The sequence below is a fragment of the Diabrotica undecimpunctata genome, chromosome 3 (genome assembly GCF_040954645.1).
Source record: "Diabrotica undecimpunctata isolate CICGRU chromosome 3, icDiaUnde3, whole genome shotgun sequence".
In the NCBI taxonomy this organism is placed as follows: Eukaryota; Metazoa; Arthropoda; class Insecta; order Coleoptera; family Chrysomelidae; genus Diabrotica; species Diabrotica undecimpunctata.
The window spans coordinates 21,974,484-21,982,959 of NC_092805.1; the positions used below are offsets into that span (position 1 = coordinate 21,974,484).

At 33.9% G+C, this 8,476-nt stretch overlaps 1 protein-coding gene across 7 annotated transcripts in view; it reads right to left on the reverse strand.

Moving 5' to 3' along the window:
* dsh (Segment polarity protein dishevelled) overlaps positions 1-8,476 on the reverse strand; it is an 80,573-nt gene that overhangs the window by 6,871 nt on the left and 65,226 nt on the right. For 4 of the 7 annotated variants that reach the window (XR_011950297.1, XR_011950295.1, XR_011950293.1 and 1 more), the window contains 2 exons: positions 1,366-1,556; positions 1,099-1,219 (listed from right to left, as the gene is read on the reverse strand). The exons of 2 other annotated variants lie outside the window; for them this stretch is intronic. The gene's annotated coding sequence lies outside the window, so the exon portion shown is untranslated. The remainder of the gene's footprint in view (positions 1-1,098; positions 1,220-1,365; positions 1,557-8,476) is intronic. One more of the 7 variants, XR_011950294.1, reaches the window with a different exon arrangement.

The following is an 8,476-nucleotide window of genomic DNA, read 5'->3' on the forward strand; positions in this document are numbered from 1 at the left end:
CAGTTTCAATCGCGAATAAATGGGTTTTGTATTCTTGTGTACTCTGGTGACGTAACTCAAGCATCCCCACTCCAGTCGGAAGAGGCAACCGTAGTAAGTCTACGAACCGTGGGATGTACCCTCTATTGTACATTAGCTGCCAATATAATTTCTCCGATTTAGCCACAACCCACGGTTCGTAGACTTACTACGGTTGCCTCTTCCGCCTAACCAATGAACATTAAGCCCGAAACTGTACTCTCGTGACGTAATTCTTCCCCTTCAACCAATCAACACTGCAATCGACCTGCCCTCTACATTCGGTTTCAATCGCGTATAAATGGGTTTTGTATTCTTGTGTACTCTGGTGACGTAACTCAAGCATCCCCACTCCAGTCGGAAGAGGCAACCGTAGTAAGTCTACGAACCGTGGGCATAAACAAACAAAATATTTCTATCAGATGGAAGAAAATATCCTATAAGTACAAATAAAAATATTGTGTTTTAAAAATACTAATTACAAGAAAATAAAAATAAAGCCTTATTTGTGGTCCCAATAGACCACCGTCGTGTGGACAACGTCGGTCGTCGATCGGAGTGTTAATAAGATAAATATAGTAAGGTAAACAGGAGTGAGGATTATCAATGTAGATGGGAGGGAAAAATTATAACAAAAGTGTACGGAGGCATTCATGTAAGCTATAATAAGTAAGAATGAGTTAGTCATGACGTATGGAGAATCTAACTTGTTCGAGAAACACAACGAGATTAAGACAGGCAGATCACATAAAGAGTGATCAGTACGGAAACTTTACCGAATAATCCTAAGAGACAGAAGGAAACTCTTCCTGGATCGATAGGGTTGAAGAATATTTAAGAAAGCTGAAAGTCACTAAATAGCGAATAATAAGTCAAGATAGATCTGCCCCGAGGCAGATAATTGATCAGACCGGGTCTCCTAGCGCCACGGAGTAAGTATTGCAAGTTAGAAAGGGGAAAATATGCAAATAAAAAGAAAATATACAGATAAAAAGATATATTTACAGATATATACATAAATCAATTGAAAAACCGGTACCCCAGATCGAAGAGAAGAGAATATTATTAAAATTACTTTACCTGAAACGCATTTCCTCGTTGAATTACTGATAAATTTATTGCGAAGATCTGTTTCCAAAATTGAAAAGTTGTTAGACTGTAACTTTCTACTGATATGGCTAATAAAAACTACCATTTAAACCTAAAACAGATTAAACTAAATAGGATATACCCTTCACAATATTTAAGAATTTCAATTTGGAGGAAGCTTGGGCTGTATTTGTAGAGACATTTCACATCTGAGTTATAGATATGGTGCATATATAGAAAAATAAGACGGGAACTCACCTACTTAACTTAGCAGACACGTTATACTAAATATGGGGGTTTCTTCAAAAAATAATACCAGGTTCTATTGGATATTTTATATTACATACGGGTCTTCAAATATTGCAGTATATTACAAGTTGTTCTTAATTTTTATATTGTTCCTAGTTTCTACGAATCATTTGCCGGAAGTGGTGGTCTGTATATGTAATCTACAACATAAAATTTATAAAATCTTTTAGTGTTCAATTATATAAAAAGTAGACACACCAAATCATTTTATCAGTCCTAAAATGTCTAGGCGGTTTCCGTAATAAATTATTTTTTGATTTCGACAAATTATATCTGATAGACATAGTGAGAAAGCAAATTTTTGTTTTCACTTGAGCAAATGGTTTTTAGAATAGTTGAAAGTTTATCACTTGTACTACAACATGGAACAACAATCATTTTGTGTGATTTGTAATAAAAGTGATAAGAAAATAATTAGTTTTATTGAAAAAAAAACATTATAGAAGAACCTTAAGGTGTTATTGATGCACCATAACATAGCTTAAACCATAACACATTAAGTTGTCAAAAAATGAGAATGAAAAAAATTATCACGCACAGCTTACGATAATTTCCCACAGCTACACTATATCTGCTCACGTGATCTTAATAGAGAATAGCTGGCTGTATGGTGAAATAAGTTCTCTGTCTCTCTCTCTCTCAAACAATTGTACCTACTCATAGTGATACTCTCTTGCACTCAACGCAAACATTCACGACCATCTGGTAAGTCCAACTAAAATTGATTGTCTTCTTTAATTGTTGTTTAATTCATAAATATTCCATCCAAATCACAACTTGCTTCAAATAAATTTCTTCGAAATCAAAAGTATAGATATCGCTAACTCGAATGGCACAGTGCAGAAACCGAAATTTGAACTTCGGAAGTCACGCCGTAAAGAATTTAATATGACAATTTCATCTCAGAAAACTAAAACAATAGTAGTCAGCAAAGAACCAACCAGATGTAAAATAGAAATTGATGGCATCAGTACTGAACAAGTAATGGAAATAAAATACCTGGGAATTACACTGTCTAGCTATGGAGACCTGGACCAAGAAGTGAGAAATCAAGTACAAAAAGCAAATAGACTGGAAGGATGTCTTAATAACACTATATGGCGAAACATGCACATTGACACTAAGATGAAGTCAAGAATTTATAAAGCAACTGTAAGACCAATAATGACACATGCCACAGAAACAAGAACCAATACAGCCATAACGCAAAGGCTACTGGAAACTGCGGAGATGAGAGTACTAAGAAGAATCACAGGAAATACGTTAAGAGATCGAAAGAGAAGTGAAGACATTAGAAGAAAATGTCACGTAAAGTGTGTAAATGAATGGACACAAAATAGAAAGTGGAATAACCACATAAGCAGAATGGAGGAGAGCCGTGTTGTCAAAATAGCAAGAGATAAGTCACCAAGCGGCAGAAAAAGTATCGGACGACCGCGCAAAAGATGGAGTGACAACCTTCCATAGAGGTAATAATCCGTCAATGAACAAGCAGAATTGCTTATAAAGAGGAAGAAGTCACGCCTTAGCATTAGATAATTTCAATATCCATTAGATTCAATATTCAATTTAGAATGACTTATGGCGAATGTGTTCGTGCATAAAATATTTGAATAAGTTTATTTTCAAAGAACTTTATTGGAAGTGTTAAACGAAGTGTTTTTTAAGAGCAGAGTAATTATTTTAAAAATACGAAAAATGTAATGGACACTCTGTCAACGGTAAAAAATAACTAACGGGTAAGGATCTTTAATGCATTTAATATTAATTTTTTGATATTTAAACCTGTAAATTGATGATAATTTATTATTTATCAGTAGATTCAATATTCAATTTGGAAATGACTTATGGCGAATGTGTTCGTGCATAAAATATTTGAATAAGTTTATTTTCAAAGAATTTTATTAAAAAGTGTTAAACGAAGTGTTTTTAAGAGCAGAGTAATTATTTTAAAAATACGAAAAATGACACTGTGTTAACGGTAAAAAATAAGTAACGGGTAAGGAGCTTTAATTCATTTAATATTAATTTTGTGATATTTAAACCTGTAAATTGATGATAATTTATTATTTATAAAGCTCAACAGCCCTTGGAGGCCCAAGGGCAAAAATACATTGATTTAATTATTTTAATTCCATATACTTATATCCAATGCAAAGATATGCAGCATGTGCTGCTCTTCTACCTCTCTTCTTTAGTCTATCTTTCCTTCTCTTTGTTTTGGCTTTCTTTAGAGTACCATTTTCGTCATACTTCTTTTCCCATTCTTTCGATGTTTCCTAAATATTTATTCTCTGCGCTTTCATTACAGTCGTTATTTTTGGCTGTTATTTATTTCATTTACTATTTCTTGCCCTTAGTCATTTTTATTACTATGTGATCATCTGCAATTTCATGGTTTATTTTCAATACAATTTCGTTTTTATTTACCAGTTGTGTAAAATAATTCTGCCAATTTCTCATTATTTTTTGTGATTCATTTATTAATATCCCTTCGACATTTTTCATATATGGGTTTCCTCGTAGAAAGCTCGTATTTTACTTTTCTTATTTTATTAAAGGTAAAGTAGGCTTTTCTCCAAAGAAACATAGGGGAGGATGGGGCATCATGGACCATGGGGGTAATGTAAACCACATCGGTTATTTTGTTTAAAATTGGCAACACTGCATCTAGTAACTACTACAAATATGCGTAGACATCTTATCTACTTTTAGTATGAGTGTGAACGCACGGGGAGTACGTTCAGACGTGTTATAATTAAAAACACGTGTTTCGTCGCTGCTGATCTAAGGAATTTACTACTTTTGACTAAAGATTTCTCGGTAAGTAGACATGATTATTTTAACTTTTTGATACTGTGGTGTTGCTTGTAAAATGTGCTTTTAATAATTAAGATTTGCTTTTGATACGTTGTGAACTGGTACGTTAATTTCCATATTTTGAATGTGTACTACGCATGGGGCAACGTGGACTAGGAGTGGTTCACATTGCCCCATTATATTTTCTTGACACTTTTTTAATTATATGCTTCTTTTGCAGTTAGAAATGGTACGAAATTATGTGAGGAAAACTGAGCAACAATCCTGGTCTCTTGTTGCCTTGAAGAATGCTATCCGGACAGTTAAAGCTGGGGAAATGGGCTATTTAAAAGCTAGTAAAGTTTATGGTATCCCGAAAGCAACGTTAATTCGCAGATGCAAAGAAAAAGTAACAAGAATTTCTCCTGACGAAAAGGGTCTAGGTTTCTACAAAACGGTTTTTACCAAGGAACAGGAAGAAGAATTGTATAATTATATCTTAGATATGGAGAAGCGTTTATACGGAATTACTTTGCTTGATCTTCGTCACCTAGCTTTCCAGTTAGCCGAAAAAAATAACATAGACCATCCATATAATAAAACAAACAAACTTGCAGGTTTAGATTGGGCGTACGGATTTCGAAAACGGCACCCAGGGCTTTCATTACGTAAACCCGAATCAACATCTGCTGCAAGAGCTGAAGCTTTTAATCGTTACAATGTAAAACAATTTTTTGATCTGTATAAAGCTACTTTGGATTCTAAACATGTCAATCCAACGCGTGTTTTTAACTGTGACGAAACAGGTCTAGGTACAGTCCCCAAATGTAATAGTAAAATCTTGGCGCATAAAGGACGGAAACAAGTTGGACGGCTTACTTCTGCTGATAGAAGTGGAATAACAACAGCCGTTATTTGCATGTCATCATCAGGAATCTTCATACCGCCGATGTTAATCTTTGCAAGAAAGAGAATGAAAGTTGAACTCCAAGCTGGTGCACCTCCAGGTTCAATATTCGCCTGTAGCGATAGTGGCTGGATAAATAGTGAACTCTTTTTAATATGGTTTCAACATTTTCTTCAACAAACGAAACCAAGTGAAGACGATCCGATCTTATTGATTTTGGATGGACACAGCAGCCATACAAAAAACACAGAAGTCATTAATTTGGCTAGGGAAAAACATGTACATATCATTTGTTTGCCTCCACATTCCACCCATCGAATGCAGCCAACCGATGTTGGTGTCATGGCTCCTTTAGCACGATATTATGATATGGCATTAGAAAAGTTTCTTAATAACAACCCAGGCAGAGTGGTAACAGCTTTCCAAATCTCTAAAATTTTTGGTGAGGCTTTCTTACAAGCTGCAACACCTTTGACTGCTATTAACGCTTTTAAAAAATGTGGGATAGTACCTTATGATCCCAATATATTTACAGACCTCGATTTTGCACCATCTGCTACGACTGAAAGAGATTTGGAGAATAATAGTCTACCAGTGTCAAGTCAAGATGGGGCAATTTCTTCAACTTCAACTGCAGAGCCTCACTTAAGTCAAGATGAGGTAATTGCTTCAACCTCAGTTGCAAAGCTTCATACTGGTAACGATTTTCAATTGACAATTTCCCCTGCACACAATAGAGCAACAACTTCATTTGGAGCAAACAGCCCTAAAGACATTCGTCCTCTGCCAAAGAGAAGTAAATTAATGGAACCAAAGAGGAAATCCAAAAAAGGTAAAACGGCTGTACTGACATCTAGTCCGTATAAGCTAGAATTAGAACTTGAAATAAACACGAAGGAGGCAATAGAAACAATGAAAAAGGAAAAAGCTAAGAAAAAAATAAATGATGATAAGCACGAAGATAGTGAAAGAAGTAACAAAAAAATAAAAGTTTGTCCTTCCAAAGATGGTAAGGGAAAGAAAAAAAATAAATGTAACCATCAAGTACAAGATGATGGCAATGGTGAAGATGCTGAATGTTTTTACTGTAACGAGTGATTCTCCTCATCAGCCAATGAAGAAGTATGGGTACGTTGCTCGGCCTGTCTGAAATGGGCTCATGAAGCATGTGCGGGAATAGATCCAGAAGATGATGAAGAATTTCAGTGTGAATTTTGTATTTCTGAATAAATATAACATGTGTCTATTTTTACTAATGTTCTGTTACCGGTTTTCTAAGTATTTTTAATAAAAAAATTCTTTTTACTTGATTTTATTTACCAAACATAGCCATTAGATAATGAAATAGTGTGACTTTCCTCAGTAGTTCACATTGCCCCACCCTATGGGGCAATGTGAACTTTTGACATATAGTCAGTTGTCATTTTTTTGTTGAAAATACGTTAAATAAATTATGTTTCAATTGGAACTAAATGACAGTTAAATGTTTAATGAACGTCCCTAATTAATTAAACAAAACAAAATCATTTCTGGTTTAACAGTATGTGCATATCTTCCTTAGATGGTTCACAATGCCCCATCCTCCCCTATATGAAAGTCAATTGTCACAGATTTACCAGAATATCAAATTAGCGATATTCGGCGTATAATACACCATTTACATAGAACAGAAAATTGTCATGTTACTGTTAAAAAATTAAACAACAAAATTGAAAAATAATTGGCTCATCAGAAACGTCGCTACGAAGAATCCTTCGAAAGATAAATTTCTGTATTATTATTATTATCAGTCACGAAGACCAATCACCTACTTCAAAGGCGGATCTTGTACAATTGTCAGATGCGCAAGATTATGAAAATTAGTACCATCCGAGCTGGCGTTACCTCTATCACCATTATGTCCACCTAAATATCTAATTATCTAATTTATGATTTTCCCTTTAATCTCAGTTTGCATCTTGTTGATTTCTTGGATGTATTAAAACCAGCTGTTGATATTAACAATAATTCTAATCTACTCCCAACCCCGGCCCTTTTTGAACCGCAACTATCAAATTTATAGGTTATTCGCCCTTCGCCCTGATTTAGAAACAAATGATTTCCTTTTATTCCCACTAAACACAAATAAATTGTAATATCAACATTTCACGACCCTCGAAGAAGAGGGTAATATAATTTGAAGTTACCTTTCAGGAAAGAACAAAATCCTTTGAAACAAATTCAAAATTTGGTTAAAACAAAAACTTGGACTTATCTCTCTCAATGATTAAGATGCCAACATCTCGTATTAAATACCTAATCGATTTAACATATCTGGCAGCTATCAACCATAATGCAGTAGTCAGCGAAGTGAAATATCACACAAACAAATCTGTAATTTTATCAGGATGCTTAAGATAGATTAGGAGAAACACATATATGAATATAATTAAAAACAAGTTCTTAGATTATTTCAGTTGACAATCAACACGAACAAATTACTATGATAATTGCCAACATTTAAAAGTGATAAACATGAGAAGAAGAAATGCCCAAAAAATGTTCTTCACGATTGACTTGTTGCATTTGGTGATAACAGAATATCTTTCATTCTTTTACAGTTATAAATGACGTCCTGCTTTTAATTTATAGTCATATAAATTGATACCCAGATAATTCAGTCACTTTTACCTTATAAAGCTTGCAATGCTTGGTAGTTATGGAAACTTAATAATTTTTTCACCAATTTATGTCTTCCGCCGTATGTATCTGATACCATTTGGTCTTTCCAACATTGATATTGTAAACATATACTTATGTCAAAAGATAACTGAAAATCAATGCTACAATATACTTTTTACATGCCCCTCTTCTATCCTCCACGCATCGTATAATAGTTATTCAAAATATTTTCTCGTATTTATAAGTATTTAAGTATGGTACCCTAGAATTTCGCGAGGAGATACTTTAGAATACGATGGTCCCCTACAGTTTCACGTAAATCATTCGCCTGCAAGGCTAAGTACATTTGTACTATCCACGGAAGAAAAGGTATTTGTGCTAGAAGAACAGTATCATCGACATATCTACCTGTGTAATACAATTTTGCCAATAACTATGATACTCTGTTTAGTCATTTATTTTACCATTTACATTACATTCATTAGTTTTCTAATTAATGAAAAATGAAAAGGTATAACAATAAGCATTAAAACAATTCAAAACTGTACCAATGCATTCGTACTTACAATCATTTTAGCATGCCATAGTAAAAGCTAATACAATTAATATAAGGTGTATTGTTTTAATTATGTAGATGAGAAACAAAGAGAATGCATTTAATTTCTGGGAATAACAAATAATGTCGTCAAATTT